General features: G+C 36.4%; 1 long non-coding RNA gene, 1 other non-coding gene and 2 pseudogenes across 3 annotated transcripts; 3 read left to right on the forward strand and 1 right to left on the reverse strand.

Annotated features, from left to right (window-relative positions):
* The first annotated feature begins 232 nt into the window (after positions 1 to 232).
* LOC148194944 (BOI-related E3 ubiquitin-protein ligase 1-like) lies at positions 233 to 1944 on the forward strand (annotated as a pseudogene). Its single transcript, XR_015780591.1, has 3 exons — positions 233 to 749; positions 846 to 1146; positions 1237 to 1944. The product of XR_015780591.1 is annotated as a BOI-related E3 ubiquitin-protein ligase 1-like (transcript).
* Positions 1945 to 3770: 1826 nt separating this feature from the next.
* On the forward strand, positions 3771 to 19806 carry LOC148194945 (uncharacterized). Its single transcript, XR_015781001.1, has 3 exons — positions 3771 to 3838; positions 3954 to 4039; positions 19538 to 19806. It is a non-coding gene; the product is annotated as an uncharacterized LOC148194945 (long non-coding RNA).
* Positions 14855 to 16408, reverse strand: LOC148194946 (uncharacterized; annotated as a pseudogene).
* On the forward strand, positions 15678 to 15779 carry LOC148194947 (small nucleolar RNA R71). The gene has a single exon (XR_015781281.1). It is a non-coding gene; the product is annotated as a small nucleolar RNA R71 (small nucleolar RNA).
* Positions 19807 to 20178: the final 372 nt, after the last annotated feature.

Here is a 20178-nt window from a genome sequence, read left to right on the forward strand (position 1 = left end):
GTCCCACCGCTACGTGGCTGAGGGGTCAGTCTTTGATGTCCCCACCTCCATTCAAGCACGTCGCACGTGCGTTATCACGTGCCCACTTCCCCGCACCGCCACACCTCGTCGTGCCACTGAAATAACCGCACCTCTTCAGTACCTGAACTAACCCTAAAGATAATTTTTTTTATTGGGAGAAAGAGTGAAGGTGTATGGTTGCATGATACGAAAACCAAATTGGTAAAGGAGTGACGTGATTGCCATATCCTCATGCGTTACAGTGTGTTGTAGTAAGTTTTATTATTACGTGCATTTAATGTTTATGTTAAAAAAATTGTTTTGGCAATGAATGAAAAGGCGAAAAAGAAATAATTTATTGTTAGATTTTGGGGGGAGGAAAATGGTATGAGTTTTGACTTTATTGTTTGTTCTCTCTCTCTAGAAATGGCACAAGAGCCAAAGCCTTAAATAAATGGGACTCATTCATTGAGGCTCCCTTGTAGTCGCCACCTCATTTGCATGCCTAGTTATTCTCTCCCTCGTTTCCTCTTCACTCTTTTCTCATCACACCATTCATTCTTTCATTAATTCATTCATTCACATTGCAACCAAACCAAAGCCACACAAAAACTTCACACTCCTATAAGACAACCCAACCCAACCAACGAGCCAAGGAACAGCAACGGCAACTTACAACAAACTCTCCAAATCATGGCAGTTGAGGCTCAGCACATGAATCTCTTCCCCGCGCAGTTACTAACCGCCAGGTAACACACCAAACCATTCCTTCTTCTTCTTCTTCTGTTTCTGTTTCTTCATTTTCACATATCTCACTCATGCTCTTTGTTTTCTCTTTCAATCAGAGAAATGCCGAAACCGAATCGCGCCTTCTACAACGCGCAAATCGAAGGTGCTGTGGCTCTTCCTTCAACTGTGCTTCCGTTTCACCACACCACCCTCTGCGACCCCAACTCCATCAACAAGTCCGATAGCGGCCTCACCTACAACATCCCCCTCCCTAGGAAACGCTCCAGAGATTCCGTAACCGAATCCAACGTTGCTCCTCCTGCGTCCAACAAAATCAAACTCTCCTCTTTCGACCAAGACCTCGTCTTCCATTTCCAGAACCAGCAATCCGAGATCGACCGTTTCATTGCGCAACATGTAGGTTCCCTCTCCCTTCTCTTTTTTCTAATCTCTTCAAATAGGCCGAATGAAAACTCGTGGCTAATGATTTTCTTTTCCGTTTCATAGACGCAGAGTGTGTGGATGGAGCTGGAGGAGCAGCGAGTGAGGCAATCAAGAATGTTGGTTAAGGCCATACAAGAGGCCGTGGCGAAGAAACTCAAGGAAAAAGACGAGGAGATTCAACGCCTCGGGAAGCTCAATTGGGTGCTTCAAGAAAGGGTGAAGAGTCTCAGCGTTAGAGAAGAATCAGATTTGGAGGGAGTTGGCGCAGAACAATGAGGCCACCGCGAACTCGCTCAGGAACAATCTCGAAGAGGTGCTGGCTCACGTTAGTGAGGAGAACCGCAATCACGGCGGGGTCGCCCCCGCCGAGTCCAGTTGCGGAAGCAATAACCGCGGCACGGAGGAGGTGGAGGAGAACGAAGTTTGCGGAAACATAAAGCAAAACGATGGCGTTGTGGGAAGAAGAAGGATGTGCAGCGAGTGTGGGGTAAGAGAATCGATAGTGTTGTTGTTGCCATGTAGACATCTGTGTCTGTGCACAATGTGTGGGTCCACCGTTCACAATTGCCCTCTTTGTCACTTTGGCATTAATGCCAGTGTCCATGTCAATTACTCTTAGCAATTTACAGCATTTTCCTTACACCCCATTTACCTCCACACCCATCGGAAATAGTTACAGTATTTTTTTTTTTGTTTTCTGTCCAAAGGACACTCACTGCAAGAAAGAAGAATCAGATAAAGGTAGATGGTATAATTCTTTTGTTGATTTCATACAGTTTAATTGCATTCGCTTGTTCTTTCTAGAATCTGTTTATAAATGAGTTATATTAATTGGAATGAAATAATTTCATCAACAATACATTCAAAGAGAAAGGAATTTTGAGTTTTTGTTTGTATGTGAATCCCATCTATTATAGGTTTAAGAAAAGAATAGAGAATATTTGATATTTTGTTGAGTTTAAGAAAAGAATAGAGAATATTTGATATTTTGTTGAGTTGATAAAGAGAGTGGTTGGAGAGTAATTGAATAGGAGAAGAAAAGAGAAGGAAGCAAGAGGGGTGTGTCCCCCCACTTTGAGTGAATGAATTGTTGGATGAGAAAAGAGTAGAGGAATCAATCCCACCATTAAGAAAGTTGTTTTGTTGTGATGATGGGTGTGAAATGTTGAAGGGAACAGGTCAATGGTGGTGTGTATTTGGTCACCAGCAGAAGTGGGCATGGATTCCGGAAACGGGTATGAATTGGCGATGAGTGGTTTTGTTTTGTTTGGTTTGATTGATAAGAATGGGGTGAGGTGTGGTTTTCCTTTTGTTTTTGTTTGGTTTGATTATGTTGGTTGAATGAGTAGGAAAAGTCTGAAAAGTTGTAAGGGACCTAATATCCATGTAAAGGGAAAGCAATGAGAGTGAATAGGAAAGAAATATAAGTCTCTGTTGGGTGCTGCACACTGAAGACGACTCTGCAGTAGAAGTCATCATAACACAACCATACTGATATAAAGTTTCAATATCTAATAACCAATACCCATCATTTTTTCTTGTGCCACCATCTTCCTATCTCTTACCCTTCTCTTTCTTTTTACCTTCTCTTTTTCCCACTCTTTTACTTCTTCCCTTCTTTTCTTACAATTCTTCCCCCACACTCGCAAAAGTATCTCGATTGCTTGTCCCCTCTTACCGATACTGTTAGCCTTTATTCTCAATTCACACTTCCGACAGAATAAGGTTAAGTATAACCCTTTCCACTAAATAGAATAACTAATTTCTACAAAAATTTAGAGGAATTACACTATATTGATAATGTTAAATGATCCTCCCATCTTCATTTACATGTTTTTATCTCATGATTTTAATAAAAATAATATTTAAATAGTCATTAATGTAACTTTTAATTTTATAATTGTAATATTTAGATGGGCATTAATATTTATCTTTCATTATTTTTTTTATATTTTTAATAAAATAATACTTATTGCTCAATTATTATAATTCTTTTATTTTTATCTTTTTAGAATTTAATATTATATTTTTAATAACTTTTATTTATATTTATTTATATTTATAGAATAAAGAAGTTTAAAGAATAAGTTTTCTATTAAAAAAATAAAATAATAATCTCTATTTTACTTTTAAAACTACTTGTGATTTTTGTGTTATTCATCCTAATCTCATAAATTTAATTTTCTCCAAAAGGGAATTTGAAAGTATTTAATGAACAATAACTCAGAACTCTGTTTTTTATATCATAAATATTTTTAATTACAATTTTTTTCTCATTTTTTTCCTTCAAATAAGCATATTTATGCAATGACACCAGTCACAATCCATTTAAAACTATTAAAAACTTATGCATACTGGATTACAAATGTCAAGGAAGGGATATCTGAAAATCAGATAGTAGAAGACAAGTGTGTGATGTAGATTGAACGTTCGGTTTTGACAGTAGAAGTAAAATTCAGTTTCAAAATTTACACTACTCTCTGCATGCAATCATCTTCTTCCATCTATTGAAATTCATTTTCTCCTCATTCTCTCTACATCTCCTTCATCTTCTCTCTAGGAAATTCTCACATTTTTTTTTCTCCGATCACCATTCAGGCACTGTTTCTACTCCTCCGATGTCAAGGGCTTCCGTTTGAGCCGATCGGTTTTGGGTTCTGAGTTGGTAAGTTCTCTCTTTCCTCAGCCGTGTGGTTTTTCTTGAACATACAAACCAAGTTTCTGGGTGTATGGGTTTCTTTTCACATTCTGAACGATGTTCTGCTTTGGTATTTGCGTAGTTTCTTAAATCGTGAACCGTAGTCTTCAAAGGAATCTGGTGGTGAGCCTTTATCTGTAGAATTGTGAGTGTTCGGCTAGCTTAGAGGTAAGGGAAGCTTAAATAATTTGATTTAGATTCTTGCTTTGTATGGATGCATGTTCGTTGATTTTTGAATGAATATGAAAAATGGTTAGTTTAGAGGTAAGGGAAGCTTAAATAATTTGATTTAGATTCTTGCTTTGTATGGATGCATATTCGTTGATTTTTGAATGAATATGAAAAATGGTTGTTACTGCATTATTGACTGTATGAGGAACTGAAATGATATTGTGTTTGATGATTTGGTTGATGATGAAATATGGTATGTCGTTTAAAAGTATTGATGATTAATGAAAGCCATGAAATGGGTAGGGATGTTGTCGAGAGTCAGTATTGATCATTCAATTATACCAACGTTCGTTCTCAGTAGCGTTCGTTCTCAGTAGCGTTCGTTCTTAATAAGTGTTTGATATTAGATCATGTTGTCGAGAGTCAGTATTGACCATTTAATTATACAAGCGTTCGTTCTCAGTAGCGTTCGTTCTTAATAAGTGTTTGGTATTAGACCTTGTTGTAAAGAGTCAGTATTGACCATTCAATTATACAAGCGTTCGTTCTCAGTAGCGTTCATTCTTAATAAGTGTTTAGTATTAGACCATGTTGTCGAGAGTAAGTATTGATCATTCAATTATACCAACGTTCGTTCTCAATAGCGTTCGTTCTTAATAAGTGTTTGATATTAGATCAGCGCTCGTTCGATATAGTGTTCGGTTTTCTTGTGGACTCGGTTGGAACTGAATTTTTTCATTTGGAGAGAATTCTAGTTGAAGACTAGCTCGTTTCGTTTTGTAATATTTGTACTTAAGCATTCAACCAACGATATTCGTTCCTTGGTATTTGATTATAAACTTCAGTATATCTATATGTATTTGTATATTTCGTTCGTTCTTGAACATTAGTTAAATGATATCTTATATTTATCAAGCCTTTATTCTATAAGTTAAGTAATACTCGGTCTTACACCAAGCGCTCGTACTAAGTAAGTGCTCGGTCTTACACTAGGCGCTAGTTCTCATTTCCGTAATCTATCTTTATAATAAGACCGTTCGTCCAAACTCAATAGCGTTCGCTCTCTACAGTGCCCTGTCTTCGACTGACATTCGGTTTCCTTGATGTTTAACTCATTAAGAAGCTAAATATTTGTTGGCGTTCGGTTTCTTCATATGATTCCGTCAAGTGCTATTATTTGATGTCCTACAATATCTGTCTTAATTGGTTTCGGCCTAGAGTCTTAGTACTCGGCCTAGGCTTTACGGTGTTCGGTTTGAAATCTCAAGAGTCAGTTCATTAAATTGGCTTACTTGGAAAATAACGTTCGATTCTATTGGTCTTTGAGAAGTATTATTGTATTCGGTCCCTTTCACAACGAGTGAGTAACTCTCTCGATTTGATTAGTTTTAAGTTGGAGACATCTCGGTCTCACTCCAAGTTTTTAGTCTCGTTTTGGGTTAGAAACTAACGTTCGGTATTTGGTATCCTACGGGATCTTTATTCAAATTGGTTAAGTTGAAGTTTTAATGATGAAAAATGATGGAATATGATATGGATGAAATGACTTTGATTATGAAAGAGTATTCCGGGGAGGAATATCTCATGAATGGATATTGGAAATTGGTAAAGTATGAATGTGGATAAAGCTAAGCTGGCGGTTCATCGTGATATTCTGTGATTACTAGTTTCTCACGTAGAGAAGGGTGAGTCATGTGTGGGAATGACAGGAGGTCCTAGTCCTTATGGTTAATTTGGACAGATAGGACTAACCTCGGGTGACAGCTGTTGAGGGTATCCCAGTTACTACATCACCCGGGTGCACGAACACCGTAGCTACACAGAATTCATACAGTCCGGATAGTCATAGTCTAGTATTAGGCTTTGCATGAAAGAGTTAATGATTTATCTTGTTTAGTTGATTGTGTGAAATATATGTTGATACTTGAATTAAATTACATAAGCTTACCCTATTTCCTGTCTTGTCATGTATTCCCGTTCGTTCGTCCTTGTCATTGCGATGATCACCCTGTGGGTGGGAGCAAAAGGAAAAGAGTTGTTGGAAAAAGCATTGGAAGAGACGGACGTGAAGGTCGAACCTTAGGACGCACCGTCAGTTGTTGGCCTACTCTTTTGTAGGAGCGTTTGGTCATGCGTTCACAGGTTCCACGCTAGATTTGCTTTACTTACGAAACTAAAACATAACTTCCTAAATGATGCAGTTCAGAATTCAGTCATACTCGTAAAAAAAACCATCCCAAATTTCTCGTTCATCATAGATTTACAAATACTATTTCTCGTTCATCATACTACAATTCAGCACTTTTACTCTTGTAGACACTTTAGTTTGAATCTTACTTATCTTTCTAATAAACTAGAATTAATAGCTTCATGGTGCTAATTATGTTTATTATTATTTGATGTGAGTTAAGTGACCCCATGTTTATTGAGAAACCAGAGATCCAAAGAGAGTGTCCTTTGTCAGAAGTATTTCATAACTTTATCTTTTCCCAATACATAATCTTCTCTTGTGACTTGTCTGTCACCAAAAGAAAAGAAAGGTGTGCATGGTTTAAGCTGTACTTCTGTTCTCAATTGGAATGAAATGATTGAAATGTCATAAGTCCTCTTATATCTTTTTTACACTTTCCTCTTCAATTGCCTTTTCATTTTTTTATATTTTTTTTTCAGTCCACCACCCCATTCATGTTTCTTTGGAATAAAATCCAAGTTTGTGCACAACCAATAGAATACACTATTATCCACTCAACCACAAATTCGCCAAACCACTCATTCACATGCCTCACTTTCTCCTCTCCATTATCTTAATACAAACTAAGGCTTAGCAAACTCTTTTCTGTAAAGTTTTCTTAATTTATATATATAACATGTTTTTTAAAGTTGCTACATCAAGTGCAACTTGGGGTGATTCTTAGTCACTTAATAATTACTTCTGTATTGCTTTTAAAACGATTTTATATCAAACACATATTTCATATTGAAAAACAAGCATACACAAAATCAATCCAGCAGCTAAATCTGCATCGGAATGACCTTGATATGTACGTAAATCATACTTTTCATCCAGATAAAATATTAAAATCTTTTACCTTATTGCTGTATTTTGATTGCTATTCTAATAACAAAGCATTGAGTACTCTTGTTTGATAAAAGATAACTTAATGGAGTCATAATCTAGAATAGTTGTCTATTTGAGAGACATTTTGTAATGGGGCCCTTGGTAATTGACAGGATGATACCTTACCTCCATAATGGAGGTAGAATCGATGAATAGGTTGGATTGTTCCAATGAGGTGTATGGAAAGTGGCAAAACTAGAAGTAGCCAAATATGAGGTGGGTAATGGTAGATGTGTTGTTGGGCATTAGCAGAGCCATGTGCTAAGTAGAGACTGACACATCAGAATCTGACCCCTCAGATGACACATCAGAATCAGACCCTTCAAAAACGAGAGACTAATATAGAATATCAAGAGTCCCACCATGTGTTATAAAAATAAAATTTGATGCCTGTTATTATTATTATTATTGTACCTTTGCTTGGCTTCAGAACCACGTCCATTTAATGGAGAAGGCTAGGGACACATCACAGTACACTGCAGATGCAGCAGAGAGATCTATGAGACCCACGATTATGCTGAGTAAAAAGTATTGAGCCAAGTTGGAACATAAAACAAACATCATGCAGGCACTTATAAATAATAATAAAAACAAGACCAGATACCAGGCAAGGATGACATTAAAAGGAGTCACTGTCACCTTGTCCAACAGTATATTTATCTGCAATTCAAACTGAACAATAAAAAAATGAAAAGCAGACAATTGAAATGCCCAACGGCCAACTCCACCGACTAGAATTGAAAGAAATTGAGAAAGAGTAAAAGTGTAAGTCACCTTTTGCACCTATTATTAGCTACCATTTACAACAACCTAAGGCTCTGTATTCTAGATACTTGGGTGATTTTCAATTCAATTAGTATAAAAGACAAATAAAGTGTTGTACTTTTATCTCGTATTCTAAAACTATAAAAATTTCCGGTTAGGAATTTTGAAAGATAAGGGTCAAATTAACAAAATATATATATATATATATATATATATATATATATATATGCAACTTTGTTACATTTTTCTGTACACTTATGTACAATATTGTAGAGCTAGCCAAGTCTTTATGTAAAAGGAGATAGTAAGCCTATAATTAGCTATAATGATATTGAAGTTAACATTTAACTAAAATCTTAGTAGCTAAACAAAATGAAAACTCACTCTGTACAAAAAATTACTAACCAATCATAAATCATTCCCGTACATTTAATTAAGTACATAATATCCAACACACACTAATAAACACATTATTATAATATCAAATAAATATTTAAATAATATTTACATTATTTTTTAAAGTTTTTTAAAATGATTTTCTCTTTTTATAGAAATTCATCTTATATTTACACAACTTGTAAGAAAAACATATTTAAATATTTACATTACTTTTTTAAGTTTTCTAAAATAAACTTATCTTTTCGTATAAACACCTATTTTCATCTCTATCACTTCAGATATTTTCTTTTTATAGTATTATATTATATGCTAGGTATAATTCACAATAATCATAATTCAATATATAAACATATGGATCAGGTTTAAAAAAAAATCTACATGTATATGTTAAATCATATTATAATCATATTATAATCTATATATTATAATGTATATAATTTCAATTCATTCATTTAATAATTTAAATTCATTTATTTTAAAAAACATAAGAACCAAAGTGTCTAACTATCAATCCACTCATCTCATGTCAAAATTTGATTGACATCAACACCACAAATGCTCAACTCCCTTGGAACCAAAATACTATATTAGATTACTGTTCTAAGCACACTTTATATTGTTGGTTAGATTTTTCTAGTTTATGATTTTTCTTCTTTTTCCCAATAACTTTATAAATTGAGTTTTTGTCACTATTGCAGTCCGAGGATACGATAGCTGTTATTTTCGTTGATAGACATTGGTTCCTGAACCGAGGTATATTCAGGTGAGGCAAAAAGTGGTAGACTTTATACCTCGGTTCAGAACCGAGGCATAAAATGGTAGGATTATGTCTCGGTTCCTTACGAACCGAGGCCTTTTCTCCCCCTCTACTGCCTTGGTTGGAGCTTGAACCGAGGCAATAAGGTCCTTTTTTTTTCTTCGTCTTGAGGCCTACACCAAGAGCCATGAGGTAACAAGTTTGTGAAAGATTTCCATCAACAACCTACAACAAAAGAACATGTCAATATATAGCAATTGGCATCTGAAACATCAGTGGGTTATGGGTGAAAGTAAAATGGACACGAATAATCAAAATGCTATCCTTCATGTCATATCAAAACAAAAATAAAGAGAAACTTGCAAGGATAATTTTAGCCATCTGGAAAATAATTGCAAGTTGTTCTTTAAAGCATATGATCCCAAAAGTCAAAGGGAGTAAAACACTCACTGGATTAGTTGTTCTCCACCAAATTAACACAGTTAAACAGGGCAACACTTCCCTCGTAGCATGCATTAGTTGAATCAACACCCTCAATGTCAGTATTTCCGCATTTCTGTTCATTTCAAACAAATAAAGAACTTTCATTTATAGTGGAAAGTAAAGGAGAAATGGATGAAAGATCAAGAAAATGATAATATGACAGAAAAAATCCAATAAGATAATTAACAATGTAATTTTCCAATAAACAGTAAAACGTTATGAAGATGGTAACTGGTAACTATTAGGATAAAAAATGAACAGCAAGTAAATAGGCATTTAAACTACAATTAGAAGATGAACATGACAATCTACTGTGCCAACCTTTACTTTTGGGTTGAAGGAATTTACTTTGATTTTTTGAATAATATTCTAATCGTTATTATTAATAATAAAATAAATTCAAGTTACTAAACATAAATGCAAAAAGGACAAAATTTGAATCCAAATTGTAATATGCAGTAGAATTATTGAAGAGTAATTTGGAACGTTGAAAATCTAAATGTTATTCTTGTTCATATTATTAACTTCCACTTGGTTTGGAACGTTGAAAATAAGCAAAAAAAAAGGTAATTGAGTGAAACAAAAGCCAGGAACTTGAACCTTTGCCTTCTGTTAAGCTTACTGGGTTGAGGGTATTGTGCTCTTTGAAACTTTCTTCCAGAATAGCTGATTGGTCTTTGGAGAGTCTGAGTTTTTTCTTTGAGGTTTCGCCGTCTTCTTCGTCTCTGATTCCGCGGTAACAGGCTTTGTTCATGTCGTGTTCTTCGCCGTTGGGTTCTCGCTCGCTTCGCTTTCCGCTCACGCTCGAAACGGTGCTGTTCGGAGATGAAACTCCCGCTTCCTCTTCCATGTCCACAGTCGAAGGTAACCGATTCACGTCGATTCTGCGCAGGAACGATCGGGTTTCGCCTCTGCATGAGTTCGAATTTCGATCTGGATGCAAACCAAAAACCATTAAATTAGAGGGTCACGGATGTCGAGACAGAAAGTGAAGGGGCGAGAATAATATTTCTCTCCCTAGAACAAAAAAGGAGACCCAGTAAGCCGGATCAAAGTGAAGGAAAAAGTGGTGGAGAGAAAGGAAATAAAGAGATAAACTTGAACAGATCTGGAACATTGTTTGCATGCAAATAAAAAGGAAAGGCATTATTTTTATTTATTTATTTGGAAAGTGGAGGAATTTTAGGACATGCCGGAGGAGGCGAAAGCGTCGTTCCAAGAGGGCGGTGCAACGACGGCGGTCTGCAGCGGCGTGAACTCGTCAAGCGGAGCACCAAAGCAGCAGCAATGGAGGGCGAGAAGATATGAACAGTAGAAAGAGAGCGCGGGACGAAGAAGAAGAAAATGAAGGGTGAGACGAAGAAGAAGAGAGCGTGCACGATGAAGAGAAGAAATGAAAAGTAGGGTAAAAACTTTTGAATCTGGGTAGAAATGCAAGAGCTATTACCTCCGTTCTACCACCGACCGAATCAATACACCCATTATGCCCTGGTTAAGTAACAACCCGATGCCTATTCTCCTCTAAAAAAAAATCATTAATGGCAGTTTTTGTAATTTTCTTCACCTTTTACGCCTCGGTTCTACAACAACCGAAGCATAAACAACTTTATACACCGGTTTTGCAGCAACCGATGTCGTAGTGCAAAGCAGGTCAGGTGACAGGGAAAATGTGAGATTTTGACAGACTATTAGGCTTCGGTGCTTCCTTTAACCGAGGTAATAGTATATATGCTTCGTTTTTACATTTAACCGAAGCCTATTTGGCGAGGTTAAACACCGTTTTTTTACTAGTGCGTCTTTCATTTCTAGTTGTAACAGATTGTTAAAGTTTACTAATTTAGCGATTATTAAACGTATTTTTATAACACACTTAAGATTAGCATACAGATTTAAAAAGTGGTAAAAACAGTCGAATTTAGGTTCACTGGGGTTGACATTCAAGTTCATCACTCATATAATTTTCTACTAACACAATTCCTCAAAATTAAGCATGGACATCCTAGGCGCATACAAGCCTCTGATTCCTCAGATGACAATTTCTGAATCATTCAAACTAAATCACTAATCCCTTAGCAAATTCAGTTCTCAGATTTGCCTTAAACACAATGTCACAGATGACTAAAAGTTCCAACCTATGTCTAGAATTGAAATCCCTTAGTTGTTCTATCCTAGGTCCGCGGTCTCATGCATTTCCCAATGATTTAACCGTTCAATTAGCTCAGATTTCCATCGTAGGCATGAATAATCAAGATAGAACACAAAATTCATACAAGATCATGTATTAATAGATAAATTACAAAGAGTTTCAGAACTTTACTCTCAACCCCAGTGAAATGGAGTTTTAGCTGCACATATGCATCCCAAAAGCAATAATTGATGGATTGGATGGTAGAAAGTGGTGGTTTTGCACCTTGGAATCACCCATACACGAGCTAGACGCGAGCTGCAGCGTTCCCACTGTCTCTTCCCTCCTCTCTGGTTCAGTTTCGCGACATTTTAAAGGGAAGGACCTTAAGTGAATTCTCGCTGGGCGACAAGCCTTCACTCGCTGGGCGAGTGGCCTCTTCTCGCTGGGCGACTGGTGTCTTCTCGCTGGGCGACTGGTGTCTTCTCGTTGGGCGACTGGTACAGGCTCGTTGGGCAATAGGTGTCGGCTCGCTGGGCGACTGGTACAGGCTCGCTGGGCGAGGAGCTTCTGCTGGCTGGGCGAGTGATGCACTCCCAGTCTTTGATATTATCCAATCCTTATTCTTGGATATAAACATACAAAAGCATCAATACACATTTAAACATTCAAAACTATACTTACATCAACATTTATATACTTTTCATTCTTAAACTACTCAAAAGCACAACATTTTAAGTAACAAATACAAGTAAAGTTTACATTTATCAAGTCCCCCAAACTTATATATTTTCATGTCCTCATGAAAATAAACAATAACAAAAGAAAACAAACCCAGAAGAGCAGTTGATATTCCATCACATAATCTTTGTCACAAAAGTAAGGATTGTACCTACATCTCCAAATATTCAGATCAAATGTTATAATTTCTATATTAACAAGTTCTTGAATCCATAATGATAAGACAACCAGAAAAAGAATAATACAACTATGCTCAATCAGTGTTTATCTCAACCTGTAAGTGTTTACAACTCCAATTCACACTCAGATTGTCATCAACTACTTCATCAACTTTTGCAAGTCATCTCATACACAATTCACACATTTTGATTTAAATCAAAAGGACTTTCTCAGGTTATAACTTGGCTTGGCTAGAAGAAACATGGTTTTACAAGGAAACAAAACCGCACTAAAGAAGAGGAGAACAAGAACATAACAACATTGAAACTTTATTTATCAACTACCTCTTCATTCATCACATAACACATTGATTTTTTTTAATCAGTTTAAGACTCAATTGATTATGATTTCCCCCAAACTTAATTTCTACCTATGTCTTGACAAATATGTTTCTTATTCTCTTCTTCTAGAGTGTTGGATAAGGTAGATTGTTCTGTAATATGCTCAGGGTTCACAAAAAAATATATAAGGCTCAAACAAGATAACAAAGGATGAATATTCACATATGGGTAGTCATCTGGCCAAGTAGTTAATTTCAAAAACAAAAAAAACTGCCTTTCTCATTTCTAAACCAGAATGTATTTGTATTAATAAGAATTATGCAAAAACCAAATTCATAGCAATAAAAACTTCTCACTTGCTCTCAGAGCTTTCTCAGTACACTCAGTTATTCAACTTCTGGGTCACAATCAATTAGATCCAAGAACAAATCATATATAATCATAACACAAGTTCTAAAACTCAGATTTTGCAATAACAATCTCACAATCATGCCAGTTATGATGGAAAGAATTCAAAACTCATAATCAAACTTCAAACAAACATTTCACAATCAAATCATTGCAAAAACATAATTCAATCCACACAACCAAACATATTCAATTCAAGTAAATTGACAATAAAAGAACTGAAACCAAAAATTGAGATATAGTTAGAAAGCTGGGTTGCCTCCCAGTAAGCGCTTGTTTAACGTCTTTAGCTTGACACTAAAAAAATCTCTGTGGTTGAGCCACTGGTTTGAAATCATCCTCCATGAATATTCTATGCATGCAAGGACTTATTCCTTTCAGATCAGAAATTGACCAACCTACAACTCCTTTGTTTACTTTTAAGACTTCAATTAACTTCTCTTCCTCCAGAGTGGATAAAGCATTGCTGATGATCACAGGTTTATTATCATCTTTTTCAAGAAAAACATACTTCAAATGTGAAGGTAACAACTTCAATTCCAGCTTCTTTTCTTTTATCTCTTCCTCAGTCTTTAATTCTCCAATCTCCACTTCATCAGATGGAATCTCCTTTAAAGGATCTAGATTCTGTATACATTCATCAATTAATTTCTCTTCCTCTGCATGTAAGAATTCACAAGCATCAATAAGAGTTCTTTCAAGAGGTGATGATATATGCATCGTCTTCTGTGTAATCATGCAGACTTCCTCAAGTTCATCAGTTTGAAAACACGTATCTTCATCATTTGGGTGAGACATTGCTTCAAAAACATTGAAATTTACTTCTTCATTCTCAACTCTCACTTTAAGTTTCCATCATCAACATCAATTAACACTCGAGCGGCCTTCATGAATGGCCTTCCCAGAATCAAAGGAATTTCCGTATCTTCTTCCATTTCCATGATAACAAAATCCACTAGAAATAAGAATTTGTCTACCTTTACCAAAACATCTTCTACTACTCCATGCGGATATTTGATCGATCTATCTGCCAATTGTAGAGTCATGTGTGTGGGCTTCAACTCTAATTCTCCAATCTTTTTAAACATTGACAGAGGCATAAGATTGATGCTGGCTCCAAGATCAATTAACGCCTTCCCAATAGCCAGTTTACCAATGGTGCATGGAATTGTAAAACTGCCTAGATCTTTAAATTTTGGTGGGAGCAACTTCTGAATGATAGCACTACACTGGCCCTATACTTCTATAGTTTCTTCCTCAATATACTTTTTCTTCTTTGTGAGCAAATCTTTCATGAATTTCGAATAAGAAGGTATTTGTTTCAGTGCTTCTGAGAATGACATCTTGATTTCCAACTTTTTGAAAATATCAATGAAACTCTTGAACTGTCTTTCCTTCTCCTTTCTAGAGAAAACCTTTGGATATGGAAGAGGTTTCTCGTACACATGTTCTTTCTTTTTCTCTCCCTCTCTCTCTTTCTCACTTTCTCTATCCTCTTTCTCTTTTTTTTATCTCCCTATTTACTCATCTCATCTTTTTCTTCACTCAATTTTTTCTCATTCTCTCTTTCTTCCAGAATTCTTCCTGATCTTGTAGTAATAACTTTATAGTCTTCCTTTGGATTTACTTCAGTGTTAGCCACAAATTTCTTCTCTAGTTTTTCTTCCAACTTTTTAGCTAATTGACCCACCTGAATCTCCAAATTCCGAAGTGAGGCTTTTGTACTTTTATGGTTGGAAATTGATACCTGCATAAACTGCTGAAGAGTTTCTTCCAGTTTTGAAGTTCTTTCTGTCAGAGTAGGTTGTTGCTGAAAGTTCTGTGGAGGTGGTCTGTTGAACGGAACAACTTGTCCCATACTCGGATGAGGTCTTCATCCTTGATTAAAACTTTGACGTTGATCATAATTCGTCTGAAGACCTTGATTTCCCATATAATGTACTTCTTCATGAGACATGCTTTGCACTACACATTGACCATTATTATGATCTCCTCCGCACAATTCACAACTTTGAACCATCTGATGTTGAGCTTGAGAAACATTCTGCAGTTCTTTAGGTAGCTGAGATAACTTCTTCATTAATGTCTCAAGTTGCTGAGTCATAATCTTGTTTTGAGCTAGTAAAGCATCTTGAGATTGAAGTTGAAGAACACCTTTTTGTTGAAATTGAGCTCTTTCACTCTGAACTTCATTATCATTTGCAGCCATGTTTTCAATCAGTTCATGTGCTTCTTCAGGCGTCTTCCATCTGATACTACCTCCAGCTGATGCATCTAACATTAACTTTGTTTGAGATTTCAGCCCTCCAAGAAACAGATTTAGTAGTGTAGGCTCATCAAATCCATGAGTAGGGGTTTTTCTCAGTAGGCCTTTGAATCTATCCCATGCTTGACCTAGAGTTTCATCAACATCTTGTTGAAAAGAAGAGATCTCCTGGTTTCCCTTATTGACTTTGGATTGAGGGAATAACTTATTCAGAAATTTAGCAACTACATCATCCCAGATTGTCAGACTATTCTCTGGAAAGGAATTCAGCCACATTTTTGCATTACCAGCCAATGAGAATGGAAATAAGCTGAGTCAGATTGCTTCATCTGGAACCTGGTGAATCCTCATTGTATTAAGATCTCCATGAAAGTAGCCAAGTGAGTGTATGGATTCTCGTGGGATAATCCATGAAACTGATTGTTCTGCACCAGATGAATAAGAGCTGGCTTCATCTCCATGTTAGCAGCATTCACCACTGGTCTTGCAATACTATTGAAGTGTAGAGGTCCTGAGAAAGTATTATAGTCTGCAAGAGTACGTCTTCCTTGCCCAGAACCTTCTCCAGTACGATTATCTTCCATTTCTTCTTTTTCTTGACTAGATGGAGAGTCCAGAATTTCTTCAGAAATAAAAGAGGTTTCTCTGGATTCTCTACTTTGTCTCCTCCTTCTACTGTTGTTCCTTCGAGCAGTTCTTTCAATTTCCGGATCAAAAAGTAGATTTTCAACCTGTTCTCTGCTTCTCATACAAAACACAATCTAAAAAGACACAATTTCTACAGATGATAACAATTATGCACAAAAATTCAAATACGATCACAATAAACACTTAAACAAAAGATAGCTAAAATCAACTAAACCAGATAAACAACACCCAATAAACAAAGACAAAAACAAATCCCCGGCAGCGGTGCCAAAAACTTGTTGAGACCTCGGCAAGCGTATCGAATCGTTCAAGTAATAAACGGGTAAGTTCGGATATCGTTTCCTAAGAGATTTGTTTAGATTCACTGATTGTTAAAGTTTACTAATTTAGCGATTATTAAACGTATTTTTATAACACACTTAAGATTAACATACAGAATTAAAAAGTGGTAAAAACAGTCGAATTTCACTGGGGTTGGCATTCAAGTTCATCACTCATATAATTTTCTACTAACACAATTCCTCAAAATTAAGCATGGACATCCTAGGCGCATACAAGCCTCTGATTCCTCAGATGAAAAATTTTGAATCATTCAAACTAAATCACTAATCCCTTAGCAAATTCAGTTCTCAGATTTGCCTTAAACACAATGTCACAGATGACTAAAAGTTCCAACCTATGTCTAGAATTGAAATCCCTTAGTTGTTCTATCCTAGGTCCGCGGTCTCATGCATTTCCCAATGATTTAACCGTTCAATTAGCTCATATTTTCATCGTAGGCATGAATAATCAAGATAGAACACAAAATTCATACAAGATCATGTATTAATAGGTAAGTTACAAAGAGTTTCAGAACTTTACTCTCAACCCCAGTGAAATGGAGTTTTAGCTACACATATGCATCTCAAAAGCAATAATTGATGGATTGGATGGTAGAAAGTGGTGGTTTTGGACCTTGGAAGCACCCATACACGAGCTAGACGCGAGCTGCAGCGTTCCCACTATCTCTCTCCTCCTCTCTGGTTCAGTTTCGCTACATTTTAAAGGGAAGAACCTTAAGTGAATTCTCGCTGGGCGAGTGGCCTCTTCTCGCTGGGCGACTAGTGTCCTCTCGCTGGGCGACTAGTGTCCTCTCGCTGGGCGACTGGTACAGGCTCGCTGGGCGACTGGTACAGGCTCGCTGGGCGACAGGTGTCGGCTCGCTGGGCAACTGGTACAGGCTCGCTGGGCGAGGAGCTCCTGTTGGCTGGGCGAGTGATGCACTCTCAGTCTTTGATATTATCCAATCCTTATTCTTGGATACAAACATACAAAAGCATCAATAGACATTTAAACATTCAAAACTATACTTACATCAACATTTTTATACTTTTCATGAGAATAAACACTAAACTACTCAAAAGCACAACATTTTAAGTAACAAATACAAGTAAAGTTTACATTTATCAAACAGATAACACCAAAACATCATTACAGAGAATGAAGAAAGTTTGTGTTAAGTTTGTGTTTTTCTTACCTTTGATGAAGCCCTTGTGCAAATCTTCTTCTCTTCTTCTCCCAACAAACATGATCATATGTCTCCAACAAGCTCTGCACTTCTTCTCTCTTTAGTTTCCATAAGAGCCTTGAGCTCTTTTTCTCACTCGCGTGTGACGAACACAACTTCTCTGGCAGAAGCTTTCCCAAGAGATATTTTATCTCTTATGGGCTCTAAAGAGTGGGCCTTTTGTTTAAAGGTTGATTGGGCCTTATTACCAATATGGTATCAGAGCAGGTTTAATACCTGCTCTGCTTGCGCTGCCCCAGAATTCATTCATGTTGTTTATTGGTTTATTTTTTGGACTCTTCTTGCTTCTTGCTGTAATGGATCACATGAATCAGTCCACCAATCCTGCCAGTCCTTTCTATCTACATCTTGGGGAGAATCCAGGACTTACCCTCATGTCTCAAGTCCTAAGTGAGACTAATTACTCTTCTTGGAGCAGAAGCATGAGAAAAACTTTTATTTCCAAAAACAAGATCAAGTTCATTGATGGGTCAATAAAAAAACCTCAAAGAAGTGAAGTTTTAATCGATGCATGGGAAAGATGTAACATGATGGTTCGTTCCTGGATTATAAAGACATTTTCTCCACAGATTGCAGAAAGTGTGATATATGTTGCAGAAGCCAAAGAATTATGGGATGAATTTAAGGAAAGATTCTCTAAAGGTGACTACTTTAAAATTTCTGATTTACTTCAAGACATTCATTCAATCAAACAGGGAGAAAGAAGTGTTAGTCAGTTTTTCACATATTTAAAGATCCTTTGGGAAGAATTGGAATCCCTTAGACCCATACCTAGTTGTACGTGTGACATCTCTTGCAATTATGAGCTCTCAAAGATTTCTCTGAAATACAGAGAAATAGAACATGTTATATGTTTCTTAAAGGGGTTGAATGATACCTATAACACTGTGAGAACTCAAATCCTCTTGATGGATCCCCTCCCCAACATCAATCGTGTTTTCTCCCTCATCATGTAGGAAGAAAGACAGGATACTAGAACTGTGAACTAGAACTGGTCTGCTGAAACCAAAATTCTAGCTAATGTTGCTGACGAAAACAACACTTGGAGACCTGACCAAACCTGGAAAAACCAAGGGTGTGGTGCTGGATCACGTGGCCAAGGAAGAGGGAGAGGAAGAAATCCTAACTATGGAAAATAGTGTTCCCACTGTCACAAAATGAATCATATTGTGGATGAATGCTATTCCAAGCACGGTTACCCACCTTGGTATAAGAAAACTGACAACAATCAAGACCAAAAAAAATGACTAGAATTCAGCCAATATCTGCTAGAGCAGTTCTGGTCCACAAGGTGTTCAACCCACTCACTAGTTCAGCACCAATGCTGCCTCCAATTCCTTTACCCCAGAGCAGATGCAAAAGCTTGTCAGAATGATATAAAAGGTTGATGAATCTACTCACAAGGTCAATCAGATGCAGAGAAATAACATAGAAGACAAACAAGGTATTTTTTTTGGATTATTGACACTGGGGCTACTGATCATGTGACACATGAGAAAAGGAACTTTGTCACTTTTTATATAATTAAGCCTATTTTTGTCAGACTCCCAAATAACTCTATTATCACTACTGAACATGCAGGAACTGTCCAATTCTCTAAAGCTTTTGTTATTTTTAATGTTCTATATATTCCTGATTTTTCTTTTAATTTGATTTTTGTCCAAAGTCTTATCAAAGACTTAAACTGCAGTCTAACTTTTTCCTCTGAGATTTGTCAGATAAGGGAGAATTCTACATTGAAGATCATTAGGTGTGCTAATCCTTACAAAGTTCTTTATTACCTACAAGCCTTTCCCAATCCCGACCAAGATTTTATTTCAAAGTCTGCTTTCTGTGATAAACATGTTGATGTAAATTTGTGGCACTATAGGTTAGGCTATCCTGGACACAAGACTGTAAAACAAATATGTGAGAGTTTTCCTTATATGAAAATGAGTCCTGACATTGTTTATGATACTTGCCACTATGCTAAACAACATAAACTGCCTTTTCCTAGAAGTGCTTCTTTGTTTACTGAATGCTTTGAAATGATTCACTGTGATATATGTGGTCCTCTTTCTATTTCTTCTATTCATGGTCATAAGTATTTTCTTACTATAGTTGATGACTATAGCAGACATACCTGGACTTTTTTAATGAACAATAAAGGCCAAACTAGAGATTTATTGCAAACCTTTATTGTTAAAATTAAAAATCAGTTTGATTAAACGATTAAAACTATTAGGTCAGATAATGGTCCTGAATTTAATTGTGTTAACTTGTATAATTTGTATGGCATGAACCATCAAAATAGCTGTGATGAAACTCCTGAACAAAATTTTGTTGTGGAGTGTAAACACCAACACATCCTTAATGTGAC

This window comes from Vigna umbellata, chromosome 7 (assembly GCF_029865625.1).
Source record: "Vigna umbellata cultivar VRB3 chromosome 7, Vumbellata_1.0, whole genome shotgun sequence".
NCBI classification, from domain to species: Eukaryota; Viridiplantae; Streptophyta; class Magnoliopsida; order Fabales; family Fabaceae; genus Vigna; species Vigna umbellata.